Here is a 24,721-nt window from a genome sequence, read left to right as displayed (position 1 = left end):
TATATATATATATATATATATATATATATATATATATATCTTCTTAATCAACATGGCAGTATGACACTCTTTGACAACCAAATCAGATACACCTGACACGATATTTATGCATGAGTATGTGAAAAACCTTACACAGTCTATACATATGTGAGATAACTTTTCACGATTCTCTTGATTCTTTTCTTTAGGAAACCTAGATCATAATTCATCTCTTTTTCCATAAATCATGCATACTTCATGAAAACATCATTCATAGATACATAATTTCTCTATAAATTCATGTTTTTTATGTTCATAGTCAAAATCATAATCTATAATTGAATTGGAGAGTTGAAGAAAACCTTGGGGCTCAATGGGTGAATGGAACCCATTGATGGAAACCTACATACCTTGAGGATAAAACCCCATAATCAATTATGAAAAAGAAGACTTGATTTGGAACCCTAGATTCTTCTTCTTGACATTGAGAGACAATTGAAGGAGATGAACTTGGATGGATTTAGGGAATTGAAGAGAATGAAAGACTTGGGGCTAGTTTAGGAATAAGAAATAGTAATAGGGTCTAAACAACGTAGTATAGGCATTAGATTCATAGGAAAACACATGAATACCCTTAAAAACTATCGGACGATTCCTATGATTTGGACGTACGCTCTATAGATCTTTCTATGGTCTGTATTGGTAAAGCGTGGAACTAACTTCAGAAACCTAAGTTTCACCTTACTTCCCATGAGAACATTCTATGGTCAGTTTGAATTCTTATGGCCCATAGACCCTACCCATAGAACTTAATATTTTAGTCCATCATTTCACTAAGTTTGAAACTTTTGTACGGAGGCCATCTACAACTTGTCAACCAGAAACATGAAATTTTAAAATCTCATCTCCAACTTTACTACTTCTTTACTACGTCCCATAAAATTTTCTACATTCCATAGGTTGGACTCGTAGAACCTGCTACAGTGTTAAGAGTTTGCATTTTCCTTTCCCTTTTAACTTTCCAATTTCTAGGGTTTTCAATTATACAATAACCAAATTCATCCAAACAAATCAATGTTTAACAATCATCCATAGCCACAAACACAAAACTAGGATCTTTAGCTACTAATATCTAAAAAAGAAAAAAAGAAAAGGATGAAGAAAAACCCTAATAGTGAATTCTATTTTTTGCCTCTTGTACCAAAAAGTATAATGGATTTGTGAAAAGAAGCACGTTGTTTTATTTATAGGGTTTGGGAAAAGAATATATTTTCTTCTTGGATTTTTATTCCTAAAATTTGGAATTTTTGTTGGGCTTTAATGTGGCAGTGGACCATCGTAGCACTATACATGGACTTTACAAATTTAGGGCCTAGCAGGGCGCACCAACTATTTTCTTGACCCCAAATTTAGTGGTTTGGGACCTGACGTGGTTCCCAATAGCGAGCTAAAGCACATATTTCTCTTAATCATTCATTTTTTGTATTCCTCTAATTTTCTTCCAAGCTCTCCGCCTTTGTTTAAGGTCCCATTTACTTGATTCTTGCATCAATTCCTGTATTGTCTAATCACATGTCTTAGTGCATAATTTTTTGCATAATCATCAAAACACAACTAATAGATTAAAGAATGCTCTTAGAACTCAAGGTATATGCGGGTAAAATAGAGTAAATGAGAATATAAGTACACCCAAGATCACCACTCCACACTTGAACCTTTGTCCATCCTCAAACATATCTCTACATTGTTGCTATCACTTCACCATTAACACCTAAGGACCCTCCCGCCCTTACTTTCATCAACAAAACTCTTTCAATCATGTTTCCATAATTCACCTCTCTTGCAATAACACATGTCGTTGCTTAACACCAAACTTTTTTATCAGACACAACATAACCTTAATAATAGACTCATTACAAATCTATCAGACCAATAGGATAATGTATAAACAACATAAGTAACAATAATACCATGTATATGTTATGAGTTACCCACACTATTTCCAATACAACCCTTATCTCATCGTGTTTTAGTTTCACAGCCATTCAACTTTAAAGGGCCAATTCTGAAAGTTTAAACACTCTTTTTTTTCTCACAAAAGATGTTTCAACATATCACAACATGTCATAGGATTTCCCTTAGTGTATAGTGACATTGGCAAGGTACTCTACTCATAGAATCAAAAAGACTTTCTTAGGTACTAATGTAACGTTTTTGGACGGGAAGAATACTTTTGGACACATACGCGCGCGCGCACACACACACATATATAAAATTAATTTCCTCCCTTATGCATTGTTTTACACAACACTTTACCATTTCTTCCTCTCTTAGCTTATTTCTCTCCTTTGCTCACACCTCTCAAAATTTGCCCTTTTTCTTTTAGTTTCCACCCTTAATAATCAAAATCACTTGCCACTTGAAAATAACTTTTCTTATGTCAATATATTAGCACTTTGTTTTTTCATTTTTTTTCATATGAAGCCAATACTTTGCTAATTAATTTATGGGATCTTTTCACTGACTCTCTCCTTCACTACACTCGCCTTCTCCCCTTTGAATCACTATTCTTTTTATTCAACCCCTTTCATCACAAAGTGCATTAAGGAACATTATTTGTATCAAATTGAGACAAGGTATATAAAATGGATCAGACTCATTATACGACTAACAAACAAATACTACAAGGATCAATGGGCTACACTAGGGATAATGTCTAGGACGCACAAACTAGAATCAGCGGGCTATACAAGGAGAAACTTAAATAACGTTCCACAACTTCATGCAAGTCAATTTATCACCCAATCACGTGGCAAGTTCTACATGTTATTCTATGTAAGAAACTAATCAAATGCTCACAATACATGACACCATGGTGCACATATATGGACACAATTATTGGTTGCTCATGCACAATTCATTGAGTGAATTTACACAATTAAGCCTAATTTCTTTATTTCTAAGGCCCATTAAAGAACCTATGTGTTTTCAAGAGTTACTTCTTTAATCTATATGATCAGGCATGAACTACCTGATGACGTCCGACTAATTTCCAAGTGGGGCTTCAAAGTTCCAAATATCGGATGTTCACTCCTACAAACCTTTGTCTATTTTTTCTTTAACACGATCACCATCCATCCGTAATTGGGACACGCCACTACTTCTATGACTCTCCTAAAAGAAAATATTTATTCGGTTCAAATGGACAATCCTTAGGAAAAGAACCAAAAATAAAAGCCGAGAACATATCCTAAAAAAATACTCAATAATAGTAAAAACTAGGAATTTATACCTCCCCAAACTTAAAAGATGACGTTATCCCCAATGCAACAATCAATACATAAGCTTAGAGTGAAAGGAAGAACTCCGTTCGTCCCGTAGGCCTAGCTAATAACATGTCCTCTTAGTTTTCAATGAGGATCACACACTCATTCTTAGCCATATTCCTTAGCTCTAAATTTTGGATACCATACTTCTCCAAAACCTGTAAAATAAAACAAAAATGACACTAAAAAAAAATAAAAATCAACATTACAACTAGGGTTGCCTCCTAAATAAGCGCTTAATTTGATGTTGTGGTTCGACATGGTTAAGTTCATCACTTTTTCTTCTACTTTGAACTTATGAATTGTACCTGTAACTTTGGATCAACTTTTCTTATCCTCTCAAGGAGCGGTAACATAAATATAAAGGAACCAAGAATATATGTCACAACGTGCAGTTCTTTGCCTATATGTGAGGAATGTCATTTTTTCGATGTGGACTAGCAAACTTTGGGATTTAAGTGCCTTTTTATCATGTATATACTCCTCCACTAGTTAGTATGACTTGAATTTCATGTTGTCATTCAAGCATAATGTAGAAAAATGTTTAAATGAAATCCAAGATGCCTCAATTCCAAAACAACATTATTTGAAACATTCTTACTTTTGTACTCCTTCTCAACATTGAAACTCAGTAATAAAGTATAGTTGCATGGTTGGATTTCCTTTTTTTTCTCCATTAGTTGGTCATCATCCATGAAAATTGGTGATTCGACATCAGACGCCTCAATCTTTTTGTTGAACAGAGCCTTAAAGTCATGAATATCTTATTAAAATTGATCAATTTCTTGTGTAAGATCAACTCTTCCTTTTATCAATTGGATTTTTATGTATGATAGACCATCACAGATAGACTCTTGAAACTACAGAAGTTGAGATTATTCTTATTGCCGAAATTGGCTCACTATCTCTACTTCTTCATAAATTTTGCTTGTTGGGATTCAATACCTTCCTCTAATTGAGCATTACCTAAGCATGTACATTGCAATTCATAAATGTCAAATTTATGCAGCATTTAACGCCTGGTTGCTCAACAAAACATTTTGTAGAGCATCATCCAAGTTGTCAATCCTTTCTATCATTCTCTTAAATAATTCATTTGTAATCATGTCCCTATGCGGGTCATTTTGATTATTCCCTTGAATTGTTGTTGGTATTTTTCTACCTATTGTTTTGAGAATTGCACTGAGTATGAATTTGATTCTAGTACTGATTACTTCCCTATAAGAAGTACGGTTGATTCTCCCAACTTGTATTATACGTGTTGCGATAGGCTTGGGATCCACAATCCCTATACACATTTCCCAGCATAATTCATAGATTATGGATTTAACTTGCAATATACATCCATATGCTAGCTACTTCCACAAACTTCGCATTTTAAAGCTCTTGTTGGGTATCCTCTGCTCTATTACTCTTTTGATTATCACAAACAAAACAAGAATGATAATAGGGGTTAGAGGAGAGAAATAAGAGTTAGGACAACCATTCCAATGACCATCTTAATCACCACAAATATGACATACATTCCATTCAAAAGATTAGATAGGTTTTCCCAACTTGCCTTTAAAAATAGTAGGACATTCAATATTTAAGTGGGCTTCACAATACTTACAAGGATAGTTATTACTCGACCATCATTTGTCCCAATCGTCCATATCAATAAGAATATTAACATATTCAAAGGAGAAAAATTATTCGTAAAAAAACTAATAGAATAAAGCTTCATTAAATAAAAATAAAAAAGTATAAATTGGGAAACTAATTTATTTGTATGTCCTTGGCAGCGACGTCAAAACATGTTGCTTCCAAATGCACATGCAAGTGTATGTGGTTGTGCAAGTAATATCGTGGCCCTAAAAGAGATGCATCATTATACCTAATCGACTTTTCAATTAACTACTTTAATTAATTATAATAGTCTAATTATTGATTTAAGCGTGCCAAAAAAGTTTAATTTATATGTGTAAACAAAATAATGCAAGAATTTAAGAATAAGGTTGACTTTTAGTAATTAGGTCGATTCTAGGGCTGCAACACACGAAGAGTTCATGTATCACATATCTTTCATGGATTTCCTGTGATTATCAAATTACTGACTTACAAAGTTTATATTATGATCATGATTTCTCGACCTCTAATCACCTATCCCAGTTGACCGTCTAACTACATCATTGAGCGGGTATAGACAAACACAATTGTTGAGTATTTATTTTTTATCTTTTTTCGTAATCAAGCATGGTGTTTTGTAGGTGTGAATCTTGAAAACAAATCTAAATAAGTGATATGCAAGAGATCACACTCCTTATATTCACTGCATGTATCTCCTTATTAATCTCTCGAGTTCAAGGGTAGAAAATGAATTTTTTTTGATAGTGGCCAAGCATCAAAATATAAAATAAAGAATACAAGAATAATTTATATGATAATCAAATTCATCCAAAGAAATAAATGTTAAACAATCATTCATAGCGGCAACCCCATAACAAGGGTCTTTAGCTACTTATATGTAAGATAGAAGAAGAAGAAAAAACAAAAAAGGAAGAAGAAGAAGAACCCTAATGCTAAGTATTATTCCTTGCCTCTTGTGACTTGTTGTAGATCATGAGGAATAATAGATAGAGTATCGAGCATTATGTAGCAGTTGATTTGAGCAAGGCCCGAGTATCCGTACCGCTATTTGTGAATGCTACCTTGACTGTGTCATTGGTCCATTTCCACAAATGCTTAAAGATGGAGAAAAATCAGTGTACAAATATATCTTTCATTTTGATTATTGAGATTATTTCTACCGAAAGAGGCCTTCTAGTAAAGCATCACTAGGTTTTCGTAGAATTTGATATTTTAATCTAAAAATTTATTGTTATGTAAATGTTATTGTATTGTAAAAAATGTTATCATGCAAGGAAAGAAAAAGTCTCTCTTTACATAACAAGTGAGTAGGTATGATACTGTTGCTATCTTGTTTCGTTCTAATAATTTAATAATCTTATTTTCCTTTATCCTACTTTTTCTTTATAATAACTTTACCTCATATATTTTTCTTTGAAATATTATAAGTCGATTCTTCTAGTTTTTGGTGTATAACACTATGATAATTTTAAATTTGAACTCTATAATTTGAAAAATGGGCTTTCTTCAAAGCGGATATTGAATATATAATAAGAAAAAAACATGTACTCATGATGGGTAGTAATTATCTCCGCCATCAGTTAAAGATCTTGAGTTTAGAAATATATTTGCATTTAATTTTAAATAGGATAATGAATATAAAAAATGAGGGTAAAATACCCATTTAAATGAAGCTTATCATATTCTAAGATCATGACTAGTAGTAACTATCTCCATCATTAACTGTAGATTTCGAGTTTAGAATAAATTACTTTACTCCTAAGACTTGTATCAAATATAGGGTGACAAAGCTCTCCAATCATCAATGATTGTTATAGGTAGTCTCTCAATGACGAAAACTAATATCAAATGTCGAGTCTTGTTTATCAACCACTACGCCAGTTCTACAAAAAACTTCACCCTTACAATAAAACAGATTCATGAAAATATGATTCGTCAAATCGATCCATTTTAGGCTTGGTAATTGCCCCATTCGTTTTTTAGCTCAACTTATTATGTTGTAGAATGTAGTTTCCCGACCTTCTAACCAGTATAATAAATGTATAATTTCACATTTCATGAATTTTGAGCATTTGTTATAGCTGAAATTTAATAATTTCACATTTGACACTATCTAACATGTTTGGAGAGAGGTAAATTAATCTGTTGATTTTCTAGCAAACGAAGAACACAAATACAATGAAGATTTAGTAATTTATATGAAAATTCACTCAAGCACATGAATTTTTTTATTCTAACAAATTTTAAGTAATACTGCTTTTATGACTTTTAAAAGTTTTTTCTATGTACTAAAAAATAATATACACATTTGATATATGCCCCCTTCAAATATTCTCAATTGTCATTAATTTATGGCTATAAAATTATAATGTTAAAAGAAAAATACATATTATATCATAGTACTATTACTTTTAGTGATAATCTTTTATGGATATAATAAAGTACAAATATTTATTGTAATACTTTGATTCTCCTTCAATAAAAAAAATTCAAATAATGTAAGAAAATCAGGGCAAACCCTAACATCCCTCCCCCCTCAAACCCACCATAAAAATCCAATATCTCCTTTTCTTCATTTTCAGAGAAAACCCTCTTCTCCCCTCCCCCCCGACACACCCCTCTCAAACCAACCATAAAAAATTCCCCAAAATTTCCTTGTTCCATTAGTACACATGCATCAAGATTCAAGATATAAATGACTTTATCAAAATTTAAACCAAATGATGACATACTTGATTTTGTAATCAAGAAAGCAAATGGACTAAAAGGTCTAGTAGACAAAAGCCTTGAAATTATCCCAAATCAATGTATTCAACCAAAAGAACACTGACTAGACTAATCCAAATTGACAATCAAGAATCAATTCAAACAATTGATTTATAAAATTTTGACAATTTAAATATTGAAAATCAATTCAAGAAGCAGCAAGCAAGTGGGGTTGCTTCCAAATGATCAATCATGATATCCCAATTGAAGTTCTTGAAGATGTTAAAGATGTCGGACACAATTAGTTCTTTGAATTGACACATGAAGAAAAGTTAAATATTTTAAAGACAACAATAGTGCTAGTGAATCTATGTTGATGTTTTAGAGTGCACAGATATAGTATATGTAACACCTCGAAAGTCCTATGAACCTAGACTAGAAACTCAACTATCTAATAATGATTAAAATGATGTTTCCAGACCTAGAATAACATAATAAAGTTTATTTAGGGGTATTAGAGCCTAAATGTCAAAGGAAGACTTTGACGTCCCGAAACTAGCGAAATTAAACTAGTAGACTCCTTGTGTTTGGTGAAGGTTTGGGAGTGTCATATGAAGTCTTAAACTTGTAAAAATACTTTAAATAGGTAAAATAATATTTATAGAGTCAAAAATTCCAGTCATGACTCTCCAAGGACCACCCGAAGGGTGCTTGAGGAGGACCCGAACATTGTCGAGCAGGTTGCCGAAGCAGCCTGCAACCAACCAATAATCGAGGGTCTCCATGCGTCGCGCAACCTACACTTGGCAGGAAAAAAGTGCCTCGTGACACGGGGCCTTCACGAGGTTCACATCCTCAATCCGGATTTCAGAAAAAGGATTTGGAATTGCCCTTGTGACACGCAACCACTTCTCAGATTCGTTCGCGTAGTTTTTAAGTTAATTTGACTTCACAAAAAGACCCAGTTAAGTGAGGGGTATTTTGGGTGATTTAGGGGTGTCTATATATTGATTTAGCGTCAGTTTTAAGTCATTTTTACCCATCCAAATCAATTCCTCAAATCACCCTCACTTCTTTTTAAATTCTCTCTCTAAGTCAACCTCCATTGAAGAGCATTGAAAGCTTTGAGAAGAAGGTCAAGTTCTCAAGTTTTCTTCTCAAATTCGTGGATAAAGTCTTCATTAAGGTACAAATTCTTCACTCTTGGGATTCCTTCCCAAGAGGTCCATCCAAAGTAGATTTTTACATCACCCTATTCCAAAGGTTTTTCTCAACAAATGAGTTTTTTTTTTCTAAACTTGAAATTGATGAGTCATTATAACGAATTGAGATTACTTATGGATAATTAAGTGTATATTGTTGAGTAATTTATGTTGATTAATGAAATTTCGTGTGATCCATGCCCTTTCCCCAATTCCCCAAATCATTGATCTTGCTTATGAATTGATGGGAATTGATGAACGTATTGATTGTTAGACTTGTGTTAAGTATTCTATTTCATTCATGAAATGCCTATTTGTCATGTATTTTTGGGATTTGATCTATTTCTTGAAGATTTGAACCTTTTCCCCTAATCCTAGTTATGAATTGGACTTGGAGATGATTACGGTTGTTAGAATTGGTTATGTTATTATTTAATTCACTATATTATGATGATGATGACTCTATTATTCGATAATTGTGATGAATTGAGGGTGATATTCTTGATGAAGGCCGTGGAGGCTATTTGGTAAGACTTTGTGATCTTGAACTCTTTACTTCAATGATGATGACTAATTATTGATGGTGTTGTGCAATTGAAGTACTATATGTATTAGTTTAAGAAGATATGTTATGATGAATATGATGGCATGTTATGATTATGTTTAAGGTGAGATCATGGCGAGGCTATGATAATGCAAGTTGGATGATGTTTCTCTTGTGTGCCTTAGATGATATGACTATGATATGTTGATCTCACTAATGATGGTTTTTGATGAAAGGAAGTTTTCATCCTATACCTAATGAGACAATGACATGTTATACTAGGGGGTTAGTCTCCTATAACCTATATTAAGCTATGATGATTAAGAATGACTTAATGACATTTCAAAAAGGGGACTTTAGCTTAGCACCGAGTGAACTAGATATGAAAGGTATTCCTTCCCAATGTGGGAAGGTAGGTTCACAATGGTTCTCATGAGATGGTGACTATAATGCAATTGTGCATAAAGAGGTTCTAATACATATCTCCTAGTTCTTGAACTATGTTGTCCCCATAGGAATACTAGCTAGTGGATCCACCTAGAAGACTATGTTCATGTTTTGGTCCTACCTTGGCAAGTAGACCACCTTCTTTCGGTATAGGGTTCATGACACCGGATTCCATGTTTAGCTCACATGGTCCATTGTCGGTTAAGGCAATTGTTCCCAAAAGTAAAATGAAAGTAATAAAGTGAACTCTAACTAGGGTTACTTAAGGGGTTGTTCTTAGTGTAGGTAGGGGTATCAGACTCTACCTATACATTGCACTAGTTGGCCTTGAGGAAAGTCCCAGGTTGTTGTTCTTAAGCTCTTATAAAGTAAATGATATATATATGTTGACTTTATATGGATGTTGATGACCCTATATGATAGTTTCATTTATGAACATGTTATTGGTCTATATGTCTATATATGATTATAATTACTCATGATGCTATGTTATATGGAGTTAGGCATTACTTATGATCTCTTTCCTTGTTTACTTGATTATGTGGGGTTATGGGACTTCACATGAGCATTGCACTTGTATGCTTGGGATGAGATTGTTGGTAAGGGTCTTATAAGTTATGATGATATAAACTCTTGGACATGCTTTGTTGTTGTGACATTATGTTGGAGTTCTTTTGGTTATATGATCTTGATATGCTACTATTCATGTTGATATTACCTTATGCTTATAATATCCATGTTGACTTGACTTTATTGATAATGGTGGTCTTGTGTTGCATATGGACTTGTCTTAATGAATATATGTGATCATTGGTTTGTATGTGTTCCTAATTGTCAATAAAGGTTTTTTAAGTGACTTAGCATGGTTTTGAACTAAATTTCCTTTTAAGCGTGATTTCAAATGGTTTATGTGCATATATCCATAAGTACAAGTGGTTGTACTAACCCATATTCTTTATGATTCTACAAATATGTAGGTTCGGGTCGTTGATGTATCAAGGTCGATTGCAAGAAGACTTGGACTTTTCCCCAAGTTTTGGTATTCCCTCTAGTTCGAGGATGGTGCCAAGTACTCTACCTTAGTAGTATTGCTATAGTATAAAGACGTTCATTTCTCTCATATTGTTGAAGATATTATTGTAAGCCCTACGTGGCAATTATGAATTTGTATTAAGGGCTATGCCCGAATGTTCTACTTCATTTTATATGGTTTAATGTAAGACTGTATTATTAGACTAAATCCTTATATGGTGGTTATGTTGTCTAAACAAGAAGCCTATGTAAGCTTCCTATGCAAGGAGTCTAAGTAAAGCCCATAGTAGTATGTGAGGCGTCTATGTAAACCTCAATATATAAAAAGTTTTAATTTTTCCGCATTTTTGACCTATGAAATGTTATGACGAACGCTAAGGGCTTGTCTAAGTCCTCTACGAGGACGACAACATCAGTTACGTCTGGGGGTGCTCCCCCATCATGACAGTATAAACATGGTTGTAACCCACAAAATGATAACAATTTTTGGCCTCCTAAAAAAGGTAAGTTTTTGAATTTTCTGTTCTCTGTTATTTATAGGTCACATGTTTTTGAGTATGCAAAAAGGATACCTGGAGTATTATTTTTTGTAAGGTGATTGCATTTTCTATCTAAACTACAACTAGCTATTTAGCAAAACAAAGTTGAAACTTACTCTATGAAGTGTCTCAATACAATCACTAAAGGTTGTGTCACATGTTAATTAGTCTTAAAATTTAATTATAATGGCAATTGACTCATTAATTTTGAGATGTATTTCGATAGTTAGTTGATGAAAGTCAGAAAGAAAACTTGTAAAAATCTTTTACCGCAATCGTATTTATGACCATTATCCCTAAATTTTATAAAGGTGTATATAACTTAAATTAGAATTATTTTGCATATGTAGGAGTTTTTTCTATTTGTTTTACAATAATATATATTTTATAATTCCACAACTAGGGTATGGAGAGGATATGATGTATGCAAATCATATTTCTACTTTTGTGGGAGTAAAAATGTTGTTTTGGATAGAGTATGGAAACACTCTTAGTGAAATTATTGACTTTGACATTAAATTACCGTGCTATTAAATTTTATTTCTCTTAACTAAATTCCTGAATTATTCACTGATTTATAGGAACCAAGTCTTGGGGTATCAAAAGTGGACTAATCCAGTAGCTAAGAGTTGTTAAAAGTGATATTGAAGGGTGTCAATGACAACAAAATTGATGAATCCTTAGAACATCTCTTGATGGGAACTATATCTATAACCATAAACTACTATTCACCATGCCCAAATCCAAGTATCACTATGGGGGATCGCCGACACTGCGACGGGTCTTGCATCACTCTGTTGTTCTTAATAGGCAGGGGAGGCCTATATGTCCGAGGGAATGAAGACGATAAATGGATCCACGTAATCTATTCAAAGGTGACTTTAGCGGTTAATATAGGTGACTTGTTGCAGATCATGAGCAATGGTCGATATTGGAGTATCGAGTATTGTGTAGTTGTTGATTCGAGCATGGCTCTAATATTTGTACAACTATTTGTGAATGCTAGCCTTGACAATGTCATTGGTCCATTTCCACAAATGTTGAAATATGGAGAAAAATAAGTGTACAAACATATCTTGAATTCTGATTATTGGGATTATTTCCACCGTAAGAGGCTTTAGAAAAGCATCACTAGAATTTGCTAAATTTGACTAATTTACGAATTTCTTAGAATGTTATTATATTGTAAATTTTTTTATCATATAAGGACAAAAAGTCTCTCTTTAGAAAACTATTATCTTATTTTGTTCTAATAATTTAATAATCTTATTCTCCTTTATCCTACTTTTTGTTTATAATAACTTTACCTCATATATTTTTCTTCGAAATATTGTAAGTTTATTCTTCTAATTGTTGGTGTATAACCACTGTGATAATTTTAAACTTGGAACTATATAATATGAAAAATGACATTTTTTAAAGCGTATACCGAATATAGAATAAGAAAAAATATGTACTAATGATGGATAGCAATTATCTTCGCCATCAATTAAAGATCTAGAGTTTAGAAATGTATTTGCATTTGATTTTAAATAGGTTAATGAATATAAAAAATGAGGGGAAAACACCTACTTAAAGAAGCTTATCATATTCTAAAATCATGACTGGTAGTAACTATCTCCATCATTAACATTTTGAATTTAGAATATATCACTTTACTCCTAATACTGTATCAACCCTTCAATCATAAAAGATTATTATAGGTAGTATCTCAATGATTAAAACTAGTATCAAATGTCGAGCTTTGATTATCAAACAGTATGTAAATTCTACAAAAAAGAATCACCCTAATAATAAAAAATCCTTCATGCAAATATGATTTGTCAAGTCGATCCAAGTCTTGTCTGGTCATTGCCCCATTTATTAATTAGCTCAAATTATTAAAAAACTATGTTCATATGTTGTAGAATGTAGTTTTCCGACCTTTTAACCAATATAATAAATGTAAAATTTCACATTTCATGAATTTTGAGTATTTGACCTAGTTGAAATTTAATAATTTCACATTAGACACTATATAACATGTTTGGAGAGAGGTAAATTAATGTGTCGATTTTCTAGCAAACGAAGAACACAAATATGATGAAAATTTAGTAGTTTATCTGGAAATGCACTCAAGCATATGCAATTTTTTCTTCAATCAGATTTAAATAGTATTGCTTTTATGACTTTTTAAAGTTTTTTGCTATGTACTCAAAAAAATATACACATTTGATAGATGTTCCATCAATTATTTTCAATTGTCATAATAATTTATGGCTATAAAATTATAATATTAAAAGCAAAATACAATATTACATCATAGTAGTACTATTTTTACTATAACCTTCTATGGATATAATAGAGTATAAACATTTATTGTAATACTTTGATTTTCATTCAATATAAAAATAAAATTCAGAATACCAGGGCAAAACCCTAACATCCCCCCCCCTCAAACCCACCATAAAAACCCTAAATCTCCTTCTTTTATTATTTTCATAGAAAACCCTCTTCTTCCCTCCCATCCTCCCCCGACACACCCCTCTCAAACCAGCCATAAAAAACTCTAAATTAACTTCTTGGATTAGTACAGACCCATCAAGATTCAACACACAAATGACTTCATCAAATTTTGAATCAAATGATTACATACTTGATTTTGTAATCAAGTAGTTAATGGACTAAAAGGCCTAATAGACATAAGACTTGAAATTTTACTAAATCAATGTATTCAACCAAAAGAATACAAACTACACAAATCTCAAATTGACAATCAAGAATTAATTCCAATTATTGATTTATCAAATTTTGATTATTTAAATGTTTAAAAATTAATTCAAGAAGCAACAAGCAAGTGGGGTTCCTTTCAAATCATCAATCACGGGATCCCAATTGAAGTTCTTGAAGATCTAAAAGACGTCGGACACAAGTTCTGTGAATTGCCACCTGAAGAAAACGTTAAGTATTGTAAAGACAAATATAATGCTAGTGAATCTGTGTTGATGTTTTGGAGTGCTATTGGTGAGAAAAATGAAAATTTTTTGGAGTGGAGGGATAGTATAAAACATGGTTGTAACCCACAAAATGATAGCATCCTTTGTCCTCCTTAAACAAGGCATGTTTATGGGTTTCTGTTCTGTTTAAATTATAGGTCACATGTTTTGAGTAAGTAAAAAACATAGTGGTAGTATCATTTTTTTCATGAGCTTCAAATCTTTAATTGTAAGGTGATTGTGTTTTCTATCAAACTATAGTTTGGTATTTATCAAAACAAAGCTCGAAAATTACTCCACCAAGTGTCTCAATATAATAACAAAAGGTTGTGTCACAAATTAATTAGGCTTAAAATTTCATCATAATGGTAACCGACTCATTATTTTGTGATGTACTTTGATAGTTAGTTGATGAAAGTCAGATAAGAGACTTGTAAAAATCTTTTACTGCAGCCGTATTTATGACCATTATCTCTAAATTTTATAAAGGTGTATATAACTTGAATCCGAATTATATTGCATATGTAGGAATTTTTTCTATCCATTTATATCTAGAATATTTCTATAAGTCAGATACAGAGAGGGTAGGATGTACGCAAATCTTATTTCTACTTTGACGGGGTAAATATGTTGTTTCTGATGGACTATGAAAACACTCTTAGTTAAATTCTTGACTTTGACATCAAATTACCTTGCTATTAAATTTCATTTCTCTTAACGAAATTCCTGACTTATTCACTGGTGAGCCAATTCTTGGAATATCAAAAGTGCGCTAAACCATTTGCTAAAAAGTTGTTAGAGTTTCTTTTGAAGGGTATCAATGTCAATAAAATTGATGAATCTTTAGAATGTCTCTTGATTGGAACTATGTCTATCAACATAAACTACTATCCACCATGCCCGAATTTAAGTATCCCATGAGGGCTCACCAACACTGGGACAAGTATTGCACTACTGTGGTCTTCTAAGACAACACGAGATGCCTAAATGTATGAGGGATTGAAGGCGATAAGTGGATCCACGTAAATCCAGTCAAAGGTGCGTTAGCAGTTAACATATGTGACTTGTTGCATATCATGAGCAATGATCGATACAAGAGTATCGAGCATTGTGTAGCAATTGTTTCGAGCATGGCTCAAATATCCGTACCTATATTTGTGAACGCTAGACGTTACAGTGTCATTGTCCCATTTTCACAAATGGTGAAAGATAGAATAACAAGTGTACAAACATATCTTGCATTCTGATTATTGGGATTATTTAAGAGGCGTTTTGGTAAATCATCACTAGAGTTTGCTAAAATTTGATATTTTGATCTACAAATTTCATGTTATGTGAATTTTATTGTGTTGTAAAAAATTTGTCATGTAAGGACAAAAGTCTCTCTTAACAAAACCAGTGAGTTGATATGATAATGTTGTTATCTTTTTTTGTTCTAATAATTTAATAATCTTATTTTCCTTTATCCTACTTTTTGTTATAGTAACTTTACCTCTTATATTTTTCTTTGAAATATTGTAAGTTCATTCTTTTCTTGTTGGTGTATAACATTATGATAATTTTAAAGTTAAACTCTATAATTTGAAAAATGGGCTTTCTTTAAAGCGGATACCGAATATAGAATACGAAAAAACATGTACTCAAGATGTCACGACCCAGTCCTTCATGAGTGACACCCAGAATAATCTTTCGGTGGGAGAACCATTACTACAATTCAACTAAGCAATTTAACTAAAAACTAGGCATTTACATACACGAAAACAAGTTTAAATGAGAATATAATAAATACGAAGTCCCCATAAACTCCAAAGGCTTAACAAATATTTAACAACTAATAAGAAATGCGAAAATATCCCAAGAACCTAGAAGTCACTGTACCAAAACTCTACTAACGACAAGTCCAAGAATAAGGGGTACAACCCCGATAATAAACAACAACCTTAAAAAAATAGTATGTGTCCAAAGAGAGTGAACTTAAAGAATAGAGATCCCTGAAAGCCAGAAAAAACAGACGCACCCTTGAATCTGGGTCACGCTCAATAATCATACAACTAAGGTCTATCAATAGCCGGCGAAAGATGCCCTTTACTCAACAAAAATAAGAGCAAGAGCAGTATCAGTACACAATCACGTGTACTGGTAGGATTATACAACTATCCCATTAAGTGAAACATATATAAGTCAAAATAACACTATAAACATGTATACACTGCACATAAACAATATCATGAGAGAACCGCGCCATCACCACTTTTAATATTCACTTGTGTAATGCATGAATGAAGTCCCATACACCACCACTCACATTAATTAGAACTCTTTGAGAAGTCATAAGTCATAATCCATGTTCATGTTCATGTTCATAACATTAAGACAATATATAACATGTCTTTGGTCCTCTCATGGAACCCAAACACAACCTTTTAGTGTAACAGAACATGGTACCTCATCTCATAGTTATATTGGAACGTGGCAAACCCATCCCATTTTTATGCCGGAACATGACAATTCAAACAAGTTAGTTATGCCGGAACATGGAAATCCAATCCATTAAACAGAACTTAATAACAATCACAATGTATATTTTAGAATCATACAACAAGAGGTGATTCATGACATATAATTACTTGCTGATACTCATTTACAATAAGTGTGATGAATAATTCAACATTCGCATACATACATGCATCATAATGAAGAAAAACAAACATATATCACACATAGGAAATCACAACCATCACCTACCTTGAATTCAAGCTTGAATCCCCTAAGGTTCTTGAATGTCCCCTTTTTGGATTCTTTCTGCTTGTTCTAGGTCTACAAACAACTAATTATGCAAGTATCAACATTCAAAGATCGAATTATCCAAATTATAACAAACTCAATAACCCTGGACCAAACCCTTGATTTCCCATACCTAGATTAGGGCTTTTTCCATCATAATTTTTAGATCAAAATCTTTCTCCATCGACAATTACCGAAGAAAATAAGTTCTGCGGATTGAAAAATGGGTTTTGGGAGTTAAAAATCTTACCTCTAGCCTCAAGAATGGAGGAAAACCATCAATAAAACACCTAGTCCCGTTTCTTAGCTCTCAAAGTCAAAAAGTCCAAAAAATTAGCGTTTTGGAGCTTATTTATGACTTTAAGTCACGTCTGTCCCGTTATGGGGGACCCCATCCTGAACTGGCGGCCGTGCTCTAACGTCCTAATCCCTCTTTGGCGGCTTGCATGGAGATAGATTGTTACCCGTTTACGCTAAGAAGATTTTTGGGAGTTTTACTCACCCTAATTCAATTCTATTAAGTCGTACGGGTTCCTTATCATCTTACATATTTTTTTCATGTAATCAAATTCATAATTAGATCTCTCATTCCTTGATATACTTCCCTATACCTCACCGACTCAGATTTTTTCCAAATATAGACTAGGCTAGGAATTCAAGTAACCAAAAATTTTTCTGGCCCCAATTCTTGTTCTGTTGGATTTTCTATAACGACGGATCCCTTATCATTACACATGATGGGTAGTAATTATCTCCGCCATCAATTAAAGATCTTGTGTTTAGAAATGTATTTGCATTTTGTATTAAATAGGATAATGAATATAAAAGTGAGGGGAAAAACACCTACTTAAATGAAGCTTATGATATTCTAAGATCATGATTTGTAATAACAATCTCCATCATTAATTATAGATTTCGAGTTTAGAATGAATTACTTAAATCCTAAGGTTGGTATCAAATATAGTGACAAAATCCCCCAATATTCAAAGTTTGTTATAGGTAGTGTCTCGATGACGAAAACTAGCACCAACTGTGAAGTTTTGAATATCAAACACTACGTAAATTCTTCAAAAAATTCACCCTATCAATAAAAACTCATTCATAAAAATATGATTCGTCAAGTTGTTCCAAATTTTGCCTAGTCATTTTATCATTTATTTATTAAATGAACTAATTAAAAAATTGTGTTGATATGTTGTAGAATATTTTAGTTTCATGACCTTTTAACTTGTATGATAAATGTATAATTTCACATCTCACGAATTTTGAGCATTTGACATAATTGAAATTTAATATTTTGACACTATCTAACATGTTTGTAGAGAGGTAAATTTATGTGTCAATTTTGTAGGAAACGAAGAAAACAAATATGATAAAAATTTAGTAATTTATATGGAAATGCACTCAAGCATATGAAATTTCTTCTTCTGTTAGATTTAAGTAGTACTCATTTTATGACCTTTTAAAGATTTTTTCTATGTACCCAAAAAAATATACATATTTAATATGTGTCCCCATGAAATAGTTTCAATTGTCATAATAATTTATGTCTATAAAATATAATTTTAAACGTAAAATACAATATAATATTATAGTAGTACTATTTTTACTAATATTTTTTTTATGAAAATAATAGAGCACAAACATTTATTATAATATTTTGATTTTCATTCAATAGAAATATCACATCCCAAGACCACACCCTAGAAGTTAGGGTACAATCTCGGATTGTAACCGGCGCACCCGACCTCTCGGAGGTCTTATACAAGCCCTTTCATATCATTCATCGCATAAACATAGTGAAAAGTAGTGAGGAATTAAAACTTTTCACAAAACATAATATAGTCTTCAAAATCTCTTTCATATAAAAGTAATAGGAAATACTAAGTCTCAATCTCATCATCTTAAGACACAAGAATACTTGGGACACGGCCCATACGTAATACGAATATATGAATACTTAGTCCATTACAATACTTTGGATGAAAACATAAAAGACATATATGCCCTCGAGTCAAATGAGGACATACTTCAACTTCTCTTGAACGATCTTCTAAGTCCAAGTCTTCACTTTTCAAAGCTCCTTACCTACCAAGAACTATATAGATAGATAAAAGCATGGAATTAGTACAACCACATGTATTAAGTACATTATGCATAAAAATCATGAAAACGGGCTTTTATTGGAAATATGCATCTTTTGATTTAATAATCATATTATAATCAAAAGACAACATTTAAAAACTTAGAAACACATAAGATAACACTTAATGGAAAATCACATTTTTATAACTCATGTTCCAGTAATCTATGTTCACAGTACATTGAATTAATTCACTATTACAGTGAAATACTTTACCTTCTTGTTAACCCACTTCTAGCATGTTGTTATCCCACTAAAAGCCATCCTAAGATTCACTTAAGTCACACAAAGAGAGACCGTCCATACACCCTCTCTAGATGTGCCTAAACGACCCCTAAGATTACTTATAATGAGTCACATACACACCTACAAAGTATCATAAACTTCAAGATAAGATTCTTCTACTAAAGGTGACTCTAAGTCTCACTTGAGTGAGTTGTGAAGCGACTTCCCATACAATCCCTTACACACACACACACACACTTAAGAGATCCTATAGACTCCCTATAATAGAATCATTCTCACTTAAAACACCAACACATAGATGATATGACATTCTCCTTCTAAAGGCTATCATAATACCTACTAAAGTAAATCAAGAAAGATAACGTCCATAGTGACCTCTTCAAGATTACCTAAATAGTCCTTAAGACTACGTAACACTTAGATCATGTCCACAAAATCAACCAACTTCCCTTACTAGAGTCATCCTTAAGACTTCCAAAGATAAGACATGAAGAGATCATCCTTTATGCCCTCTCCACACTTTAGCTAAGGAATACTTAAGTCACTCTCATTTATTTATATAATCCTTAACATAAGTCATTAGTTCATTAAGACTCATACATCACATAAAGGACATTCAAATAATGGTCTTAGACAAGACCTCGGAACTCCACATAACACCTTCAAAGCCTATTGTGCAATGTCTAGATAGCGTCCCATACCACCACTTAAACCTCATAAACTTCTCCAATGCTAATAGGTATTCCACATGATGAGAATAGGCAATAAACGACATAGACCGTGATAGCAAGACATTAAATCCAGAGTTCTATCCTACTCCTATGAGGTTGTTCTACTTGCCAATGGTAGAACTTTGACACATCCCATGTAGGCACATGGTTAAGGAATACAAAGGGCTTCTTTGTATTCATGTCTCAAACTTAACTAGAACTACTTTCCCTTACCATACTCACTCGGTGCTAGCCTTCGTTCTCATAGAGTAATTCATACATTAGGTTCACATAAAAGGGTTCCATAACTAGTTCATAACCCAATCACATTTACCCTACCAAAGAAGGTCCACTAGGGCTACCTCACAATGGCGACAAGAAGCTCATGATGACTTTCCTAAGGATTAATATGATGCCGTTCCAGCCAACTAACCTTAAGTCCATTACGGCTTACAACTTCAACAATCTTAACCTTACCCTTAAGTCAAGGTTTTCACATAAAAGACTCTCATAAGTTCATTTAAGGTCGCATATCATTCATACGTTCAAGACTAAGAGTTCTAACACCCTAAATAATGACATCCCATATTCATAATCATATACACATCAAGCAAGGGACATAAGTCAAGCAAGACAAGACTCCACCCCCATACTTCACTTTTAGCTCATAAGGCAAGTCATTCTAGAATCACCTACAACCAACCTAATATCTTCATGTCATTCTATATACTATCATAACATCATCAATGTAATCCACATAGACTCATAAAGTCAAGTAGAAATAACCAAGACTCAACTCTAACACTATACTCATAAGGTCAAAGTCATAGCTAACATGATTACCTTAGACAACATGAATAGAAGAATACATATACGACTTCACATGTAGATAGATATTGTCATGCTTCACATAATCAAACTACACAAATAGTCATATTACTTCAAGTAGTTGCCAAATAGGCCATAATCATCATATTGCATAAAGAAACGCCGACAAGGCCACATCAATTGCAAGTAAAACACATAACATCGCCACCATAAGTGGACCATACCAATCAAAATAGAATTCAAGTATAAAAAACATCAAAATAAGTGAAATAGGGCAGCATACCCCCACATCATCCTCAACACTTCAATTCAAAGTCAACTTACTCAATTCGATAACATAAGACCCTTACCTAAGTCCATAACCAACAATTCAACATAAAAACTACAATAATCAATGAACTAGGTTAATTCAATGTAACTTCATCAATCTAACACAACCTAGATATCAATTTACTGCAATTATTACATCATTAGAAAGCCCATAAGAAACTACATAAGAATTCATCAACATTAGATCAATATCAAGTAACCCAAAAACTTAGTCAAAATCTAGGGTTCATCCAATTCATGGGTTCATAAGTAATTTAGGTTGAAATAATCAATAAAATATCAATTAGATCATAATTCAATGTTTAGAAATCATTTATGCAAGAACCCATGGTAGAATCATGAAATTGGACAATTCAACTTTAGAAAACATCTTGAGAGTTGGGATCCTTGATGAAACAAGTTTCAAGGATCAAAAAACATACCTCAAGGATGATAATTCTTCTCTTTGATGAAGAATTTCCACTCAAAAAGTCACACCTCCAAACTGTTCCTTGATTTGGACTTCAATGGAGACTTTGAGAGAATTCTAAAGGAGTTTGGGGTTTTGCTTTGGGTGAATGAAATATTCTAAGTGTTGAACACTTATATAATTGTTTAAAATACCCAATATACCCCTTAATAAACCACCAATACATACATTTAGAACTGACGACTGCCATCGATAGGACGTCACCCCACTGACGGGACGTGCTGTTTGTGGGTTCAGAGACTTGACAAGTCTCTCTTTCTTCCCCCAGGACAAGTCCCCATCGATGACACCCATTGACGGGGCGTCAACAGGTACGAGCCGTTGCATGCTCCGTCGTTTGGGGTCTGCCTGGGACAACCTTGCCAACAGTTTTGGGTCTTTCCTCAAGGACCCTTGGGTGGTCCTTGGGGATAAGTTTATTGGAAGTTTCCAACCCAAATACAATCACATAAATTTCATACAAAACGAACACGTAAAACTCGACGAAACACACCTCGACGCACAAGTTCACTTCAAGGCATATCTTTCGAACGTCATGGACATTCTTAGACGTTTGACCTCCAAACTTTATGAAACTCAACACACTAATTATACATGATATAAAACTCATTTAAGGACCTTACAAACTCATGATACACACATAAACACATAGAATCACATATGAGGCATTTAGGTGACTTAGTCGTCGAACGTCTTGGTTGTCCCTTGACGTTTGACTTTCAATACCACTAATACTTTAGCTACTGCCTATATACCATATATTAGACATATTTAGGACCTTATACATCAATACCGACATGTTAGGATCTAGTTCACCTAAGTCATTTTCGGGGTCTTACAAGAAAAATAAAATATAGAAAATCAACGCAAAATCCTAACATCCCCCCCTAAACCCACCATAAAAAACTCTAAATCTCCTTCTTTCATCGTTTTCATAGAAAATCCTTTTTCTGCCCTGCCTCCCCCTGACACACCCCTCTCAAATCCACCATAAAAAACCGCCAAATTTCCTCCTTCCATTAGTATATACACATCAAAATTCAACAGACAAATGACTTCATCAAAATTTGAACCAAATGATGACATACTTGATTTTGTATCAAGAAAGCAAATGGACTAAAAGACCTAGTAGATAGAATCCTTGAAATTATCCCAAATCAATGTATTCAACAAAAAGAATACATACTAGTCAAATCCCAAATCGACAATCAGGAATCAATTCCAATAATCAATTTATCAAATTTTGATGATTTAAATATTGAAAAATCAATTCAAGAAGCTTCAAGCCGGTGGGATTGCTTCCAAGTCATCAATCATGGGATCCCAATTGAAGTTTTTGAAGATCTGAAAGATGGCGGACACAAGTTCTTTGAATTGCTACATGAAGAACAAGTTAAGTATTGTAAAGTTAACTACAGTGTTGGTGAATCTGTTTTGATGTTTTGGAGTGCTATTGGTGAGAAAAATGAAAAAGTTTTGGGGTAGAGGGATTGCATAAAACATGGTTATAACCCACAAAATAATAGTAATCTTTGGCCTCCTCAAACAAGGTAAGTTTTTGGGTTTTTTGTTTTGTTCAATTTATATGTACGTGTTTTTGAGTAAGTAAAAACATACTTGTAGTATTATTTTTTTCATGAGTTAAATGAAAGGTGATTGTGTTATCTTTCTAAACTATAGTTAGCTATTTATGAAAACAAAGCTTGAAACTTATTCTTCCAAGTGTCTCAATACAATAAAAGAAGGGTGTGTCACAAGTTAATTAGTCTTAAAATTTCCTCATAATGACAACTGACTCATTAATTTTCAGATGTATTTTGATAGTTAGTTAATGAGAGTCACATAGGAGACTTGTAAAAATCTTTTACTGCAGCCGAATTTATGACCATTATCTCTAGATTTTCATAAAGGTGTATATAACTTAAATAAGAAGGAATTTTTTTATATCCATTTTACAATAATATATCTAGTATAGTGCTACAATAGGATATGGGGAGGATAGGATATACGCTGGTCTTATTTCTCCTTTTGTGGGGGTAAAGATGTTGTTTATGATAGACTATGGAAATACTCTCAGTGAAATTTTTTACTTTGACAATTAATTACCTTGCCATTAAATTTCTTTTTCTCTTAACGAAATTCCTGACTTATTCATTGGTTTATAGAACCAAGTCTAGGAGTATCAAAAGTGGACTAAACCACTTACTAAAAAGTTGTTAGAGGTGCTATTGAAAGGTCTCAATGTCAATTAAATTGATGAATCTTTAGAACCTCTCTTGATGGGAACTATGTCTATCAACATAAACTACTATCCACCATGCCCAAATCCAAGTCTCACCATGGGGGCCCGCCAACACTGCGACGGGTCTTGCATAACTCTACTATTCCAAGATGGCATGGGAGGCTTATAAGTCTGAGGGATTGAAGGCGATAAATGGATATATGTGAATCCAATCAAAGGTGCCTTAGCGGTTAACACATGTGACTTGTTGCAGATCATGAGCAATGATCGATAAAAGAGTATCGAGCATTGTGTAGTAGTTGATTAAAAAAGGGATTGAAAATCCGTACCGCTATTTACGAATGCTATCCTTGACAGTGTCATTGGTCCATTTCCACAAATGTTGAAAGATGGAGAAAAACCAGTGTATAAACATATCTTGCATTTTGATTATTAAGATATTTTTTTACCGTAAAAGGCCTTCTGGTAAAGCATCACTAGATTTCGCTAAAATTTGATATTTTAATCTACAAATTTCTCGTTATGTGAATATTATCGTATTACAAAATTTTTTATCATGCAAGGAGAAAAAGTCTCTCTTTACATAACCA

General features: G+C 33.0%; 3 pseudogenes; all 3 read left to right on the top strand.

Moving 5' to 3' along the window:
• The first annotated feature begins 7,629 nt into the window (after nucleotides 1-7,629).
• Nucleotides 7,630-12,559, top strand: LOC107023659 (annotated as a pseudogene).
• Nucleotides 12,560-14,002: 1,443 nt separating this feature from the next.
• On the top strand, nucleotides 14,003-15,374 carry LOC107023650 (annotated as a pseudogene).
• A 7,566-nt stretch (nucleotides 15,375-22,940) lies between these two features.
• Nucleotides 22,941-24,300, top strand: LOC107032537 (annotated as a pseudogene).
• Nucleotides 24,301-24,721: the final 421 nt, after the last annotated feature.

Source organism: Solanum pennellii, chromosome 1 (assembly GCF_001406875.1).
Source record: "Solanum pennellii chromosome 1, SPENNV200".
Classification (NCBI taxonomy): domain Eukaryota; kingdom Viridiplantae; phylum Streptophyta; class Magnoliopsida; order Solanales; family Solanaceae; genus Solanum; species Solanum pennellii.
This window is presented reverse-complemented; position numbering and strand designations above follow the sequence as displayed.